Raw genomic sequence first — 7,310 nt, forward strand, 5'->3', positions numbered from 1 at the left:
TGCAGTTTTGACCCAAACCCAAAAGCCATACTGTGTATGCTTAACGCTTTGCTTTGTGACCAGATGGTGCAGGCATGTACACACATGCATGTGTGAATGCACACATACACAGCATTGTTTATGCAGCCAATATAGCTCTTTGTAGCTTGCAGCTTAGCCAAGAAGCATCAGCTCCTGAACAGTTTTGCAACGAAGTGCCTTACTGTGCGTTAGTTGTTGAGTCGTCAAGGCATCTCTTGTCCATTAATGTCAACTAAAGTGTATCTTAAAGCATATATAAAATAAAGATGCATTAACGTAAGGCACTGCAGTATGTATAATAAGACATTTGAGAGGGACACATTGATGGGGAGGAGATGTGAAAGATGGATGCCCTGTGTGGAATTGTTTGTTTTTTAATCAGAGGGTAATTTTTACAAGTTGGTTTATATCGCAGAGAATTTAGTGGTGGTTTGAAAATGCCACTAATTTAAAATCATTTCTGTGCTAGTAGGATAAAGTTCCCTGCCATGCATAACACAAAATGGTTATTAAAGACTGCGAATCACTTTCTAAACATTGAAATTGAAAGCACAAAGGGGGTGGCCACATCAGAGCCACATTTATCACTTTGGGGTACTTTTTTATTATGTTATAGGCAGAAGGTGTTTGCCCTCCATTAACTAGTCTCTCCATGTCTGGTATATGGTGCCATTGAAAAGGAGCACAATTCTCCTGACAAGTTTTTGGCGTGGCAGAGTTTTCAGGGGGTAGATTTTCACATCAATTTTGCATTGGTTACCCTTCCCCCTTATTACAGTGGAACTCCCATACATCCTAAATGCTAAATCTAATCGTACAGGAGCAGAATCAGCATGCCAAAATGTCAGGGAAAGATCACTTTGGTTGTGACTTTAATCACATCAAAAAAAATAAGATGAGAATTAGGCATGAAGTCCCACTGAAGTTAGTGCAAGATTTCAAAATTGCATTCTTTATTATTTTCTCATTCACAAAGGCTAAATAAAAGACCTTGGGGGAAGGCAGAGAATAAAATCCACAGGATTTTCTGGGTTTTGCAGTATCATGTGTTCTGTCATTGCCTATCTAACTGTGAAACCAGAATGTAATCAAAAATTGTGAATGAACGTTGAACAAGTGAATTTGATGTTCATCCTTTATTTCAAACTGCAGTGTAACCTGTTGGCCTAGTCAAGACTGGAGGAGCCTCCTCACAGGGCATGACCTTCAAGGGATAATTATAAAAGGGTTGCAGAATGGCTTGGTTGTGTGAATCATGATCACTGAACTTTTCGTGGAATTACAATAATCAAGAGTGTTAGTGGGCCAAGTCCGTTTCGGATGCCCCTTGAATTAATGGATCAGAACTTTGCCTGGTGGCAAGCTGCCATCTTCCATGGATACATGGGGGTGGGGGAGTCACCCACTTACTCATTGCTTTCTTCAGCTTTACAAAGTGGTCTTCCTGCCTTTACTGTAATAGTATTATAACAACAATACTGGCTTTGTATATATATTCTGTATATTATTAAGAGTACTGTAGCTGAATTGTTCTGTCTTTATACCTTCAGGACCTTTTTAGCTGTTTTCTACATCATAAGGATTGCAGTCACATGCTGTAACTGTATATAAATGTTTTGTACATTAAAAAAGTAATTTTTTTCATAATTTCCATTTGTTATTACTTCTTTCCTATCCAGGCTGCAGTCACAGCAGAAGCCTTGCTTAAAGCACAGTGCAATTCGTTGATGGGCCACTTCACAGACTATAGAGTCAAGTGCATAGTCAAGATGTTAAAGTTGTACACCTAAAAATGTAAAGTGTGAATATGACAAACATCTTTGCAGAGCAGGGGGCTGTGATTAGCTACAGCTTACTAATGAGTGGACTCTTGGAGAAATTGGCATGAGGTGTGAGATCATGGCCTTGATTCTTCTGGGTCAAATCCTGACCATCAGAGGCTACAGCCAATGCAAGGCAAACTGTACTCCCTGTTCCCTGCTCAGTTAAGAAAGGGTGCCACAGCTGAATCCCTTAAATGGGCTAATATATGCTTGCAACCTCTACAAATGGTGCAAATGGTTTGGCACTAGCAGCCTCATCCTCAGTGTTGCTTGGGAATTCTAAGAAGAAGAAAAAACCCCAGTGCAGTTTAGGAAGGTTCTGTCCTCCATCTTGATTCAAAATGGCATCCAACTGTATCCAAACATAGATGAAAACCTGCGCCTTAATCTCAGGAACCACAATGCAAAATTTGATTACACTCTCTTAAGAGATGTCCAAATGAATAGCAAACAAATAGCTTTGCACACCGTACTTCCCATGCATATTTCTTTTGTCTGACTATTATTGCTCCTTGCTGGAACAGACTCCTGGTTTTTTAAACCTGCAAAAACCAGTTTCTCAAAGTGGCTACACCACCAGAAGTGATCCCTCTCATACATTATACTTTCACTATACACATTTGGTTAAAATCTGTACAATTTTAAAGGTTCTGTCCACTACCTTGGATTCAGATGGCACACAGTTCAAACATAGATGAAAACCTGCTCCTTGATCTCAGGAAGTTTGTAGCCATTTTTCGGTCCTCAGGAAGGGTGAATTATTCATCCTGTTTCTGGAGTGACCAGATGCAAAGAAAGGAAAAGAAAGATCAGCTGCACTGGGGATTTCAGCAGGTGCAGAATATCTTAATGCTGCTTGACAAGCTGCAGTTGCAAAAAAAACAAAAAAACCCTCTTCTACAAAACTATTAAAAGGTTCAGGAGTCCTTTTCTCCTGTGCCTCTTGTCATCCTGAGAGTAGCAAATTCTGTATCTGCATAATATGAATGTGGAATTATGGTGTATGTGCAGCTCTTCTTTGTTCCTTTTGATGTCTGCAGAAAAAAATGACCTAGGCAGCAGGCATTTTACTCATCTGGACAGAAGCAGCAGGAGGACTCTGGACTTGGCTGCCCAGACCTCTAGTCTTGCTTGTCTCTCCATTGGTGGGAGCACTGCTGATACCCAGCTAGTTCAACAAGTTAGCAACAAAAGCAAGCACAAGGCATGGGGGAGGAGGTAGTTGAGGAGCATACAAAGCTGCCTATTACTGAGTCATATCATTGCTCTACAATCTTGTCCTGTGTGCTTTGCCTCTCCTGATTGGCAGCAGCTCTCCAGAGTTTCTAGCAGAGGTTAACTGATAACTTTAATTGGAAGTACCAAGGATTTCACTCAAGACCTTCTTCATGCAAAGAAGATGCTCTAAGTCTACCAATAAGCTAAGGTTCCTCCCCAAAGAGGAAGTGCCATCTCAGATTTTAGATGTGACATGTAGCCCACGTTGCAATGATAGAAGAGTTTAGAGACATCCTTGCAAAGCATGTTGCCAGGATGTTAAGGCTTTCAGGGTGTACCATTACCGGAAATTGAAAGTGATAAGCCAACATCCACACAATAATCTCTTCTTTTTATTAAAGTTATTCTTTCTCATTCATTTACTGGTTCTCATTAGAAACCTAAAATTGGGACAACACATTAGCCAAAAACACTAGCTACTGTCCTAAAAGTGGGACCTTGTCGCACTCTATCCAAGAGCAGCCATTCCAGCGCCCCCCTGAATGGTCTCAATCTTCTACCAGGAGTGCTTTTGTTCTTTAGGGACTGTTGGATCCATTTGGAAGACAAGCTGCATTATAAATCAACAGAGCAGTCTGTATTATTGGGATGGCAATTTATGACCAACCAAGGCCTCTTGCTGACAGCTATTTAACGTGTGAGTAAAATGGCCTAACAAAACAAACCTGTCCCTGTAATGGTAATTTCTCCCTCCAAGATTTATGTTTCATGTAAACCTGCAAACTGCCACTTTAAATACGTGGCTGTAAATGTAAGATAAAACAAACAAGACCAAAGTTAAGCTCTTAAACTTGGGGTTGATCTTGACTGCATCTGCAAGGCATATCAACTCCCCCTGTTTACAGACCCTCTCTTCCAGTCCCATGTTTTGCCTTCTGCGTAGATGCTGTGGAAGCATTTTGAAAGGTGCAGTGGCTTGCAGATAAAGGACTTTCACAGCTGCATCTGGAGGTGCCAGGGATTGAGCCTGGGGCATTTTGCAAGCAGAGGATGTGCCCTACTACTGAGCAGCAGCCCTCTTCTGCAAAGTGCACTGGTTACCTTCCAGCACCAGCACCCAGAAAACCAATGCAAACAAGAAGGGTGGTCATGTGTATTTCAATTACAGCATGCATATCTATCTATCTATCTATCTATCTATCTATCTATCTATTAAGTTATGAGATTAGCCAACTAAGCATCCTATTAAACTTCTTTAAATGTTCTGAAGGGAACTACTATTATGGTCAAATTACTAACAGTCTGTCCTTTGGAACCCCTACAAGACAAGCTAAGCATTGTAGAGTAAATGAATACTATGCGCATGATGCACCAAAGTGCCTCCAGCAATGTGTAGTGGGGGAAACTGATGAAGATAGTGATTCTTAGTGTGAGAATGGAGTATCAGTTTATTTCCATTGTGTGTCAATTTTGCACGAATTCATAAATTTATTCTATCCATTAATCCACATTGAGCTTTCTTATTAATTTTTTTTAAAAAAATATCAGTATGACACTTTGTATTCAAATGCATGGTTTTATTACGAAATTTTAATTCTATCCAAGTAAGTCATCCCATTAGCACACGGACTTACACCTGTGCAACTGGACTACCGCTCCCTTGCCTCTCCCCACATGTTCTCATGCTCCCCCCCCCATCTACTCCGGGGGATTGGGGAAAAACTCAGAACAGATAGGGGACATGGGGGCACACAAGGAGATGGAGAGGAAGCCCCATTGCACAGATTGTTGCACCAATGGGACAACTTCACTAGATTCAGCCCAGTGTTTTAAAATACATACTTTATCTCAATGTCTGCACTTCCAATTCCATTTTATCTTTAAAAAAAAACCATTCTTGTATGTTTTTGGCATGTTGTTGTTTTTTAAAATAAAGATGGTATTGCAAAATTCACAGAAGTGAGCAGTCCAAAAGATCTGAGCTGTGTATTAGTGTGGGAGGTTAAAATTAGGTTTGCATAAAAAATGTAACTACATGAAATTCTCTCCCATCCTTAGTTGTGAGTACTCAAGAGTGGTCCTATTTTCACCCATGAAATATTGGATGGTATAGTATAAGTAGTAGAAAATTAGATCCACCAAGAAATGGAAAAAGTGGCTTCTAGACTGATGCTACTGTGGAGGCACTGTAGGAAATTAAATAAGTGGTTGCCTGGCACTGACTGGAAGAGGGCCCTAGCCATTGGGTAAGCTTAGGGAGAAGGTTCACCGGTGTAGGAGGGCTCAACTCTGCCAAGGGCCTCCTCAGGCCTTAAAAGCTAGCCCTGTGTCCTCACCTTTTCTGGGAAATTCCAAAACTCATTCAAACCATCTCTCTCTACTGCCCACAGTCACACTGTACAACGTGGATCCCAGTGTATTGGCCACCATCTAGTGCCTAACTATACTATAATCTACAGGGTGCAACCCATGTTGAGTATTTCCCCCACTCAAAAAAAAAATGTTCACACCTCCAAAAACAAAAATCAAAGTCTACAACAGTCACATCATTTTCTTTCACACCATAAATATATGGTGTCAGTATGACTGAGCTACAAGCTAACACTAAAAACACCAAAATCTGGAGCTCCAAAGGTTCTCCATCCCTGCTTTATACATTTACCAGAGGTGAAATCCTATTATTTATTATTTAATGAGGGTGAAAGAGGAGAGCGCAAAATATGGTCTGAAGCTCAACATCAAAAAAACTAAGATCATGGCCACTGGTCCCATCACCTCCTGCCAAATAGAAGGGGAAGAAATGGAGGCAGTGAGAGATTTTACTTTCTTGAGCTCCGTGATCACTGCAGATGGTGACAGCAGTCACGAAATTAAAAGACGCCTGCTTCTTGGGAGAAAAGTGATGACAAACCTAGACAGCATCATAAAAAGCAGAGACATCACCTTGTCTACAAAGGTCCGTATAGTTAAAGCTATGGTTTTCCCAGTAGTGATGTATGGAAATGAGAGCTGGACCATCAAGAAGGCTGATCGCCGAAGAATTGATGCTTTTGAATTATGGTGCTGGAGGAGACTCTTGAGAGTCCCATGGACTGCAAGAAGATTAAACCTATCCATTCTTAAGGAAATCAGCCCTGAGTGCTCACTGGAAGGACAGATCCTGAAGCTGAGGCTCCAATACTTTGGCCACTTCATGAGAAGAGAAGACTCCCTGGAACAGACCCTGATGTTGGGAAAGATTAAGGGCACAAGGAAAAGGGGACAACAGAGGATGAGATGGTTGGACAGTGTTCTCAAAGCTACTAACATGAGTTTGACCAAACTGCAGGAGGCAGTGGAAGACAGGAGTGCCTGGCATGCTCTGGTCCATGGAGTCATGAAGAGTCGAACACGACTAAATGACTAAACAACAACAAATGTGTGTGTGTGTGTGTGTGTGTATGCAATACCCCACAAATCAAAGCATTAACCAGTCTGAAACCTGTCTCAACTCAACAATGTAATAGCAACCAATGCTTTCAGACCATTGTCAGAATTAGAAGTCTTTCAGAAACATAGAAACTTGACCACTGGTCCACATAGCTCAGTATGCTCTATATTGACTGACAGTGGCTTTCCAAGTTTTCAGACTGCCGTTTCTCCCAGCCCCACATGAAGATGCCATGGTATTGAACCTCAGACCTTCTGCATGCCAAGCAGATGCTCTGTCACTGAACTATTTCCCCTGCAAAGTCATACAGAGCCAAAATTGGAATGCTTCATAATCTTTCTCATTCTGCCTGCAGTTTACTAAGCAGAAAATGACACTGGTAAGGATGGAGATCAATCTAGAGAAAATATGTCAAAGGGGAGGGGTTTGTTCCAAACAAACGCACACCAAATCCTACTTCTGCAGAGGCAATTTATTAACCTTTTACTTATAAATTAAGCTCTGATTTGAAAATTAAGGCATTGTAATTTAATATTAACCCATATGTCATAAAGTAATGAGACAAACTGCAGGGGAAATTGCATTCCATATTGCAAAAGACCCTTGTTATTTATAATGACCAGGATTACAAGTTATGCCAACATTGATGGATCATACTCTAAAAATCTTGATAGCTCATTCATTTCTCTAATTGCATTTATTACAAATTAAATAAGTTGTGCACACCCTCGGTATACAAAGAGACAAAATTAATTTGCAAATCAGTATGAATCTGCCATCAAACTAAGCAAACTGGTAGCTACTTGAGTACAATATGG

The sequence above is a fragment of the Lacerta agilis genome, chromosome 1 (assembly GCF_009819535.1).
Source record: "Lacerta agilis isolate rLacAgi1 chromosome 1, rLacAgi1.pri, whole genome shotgun sequence".
Lineage (NCBI taxonomy): Eukaryota > Metazoa > Chordata > Lepidosauria > Squamata > Lacertidae > Lacerta > Lacerta agilis.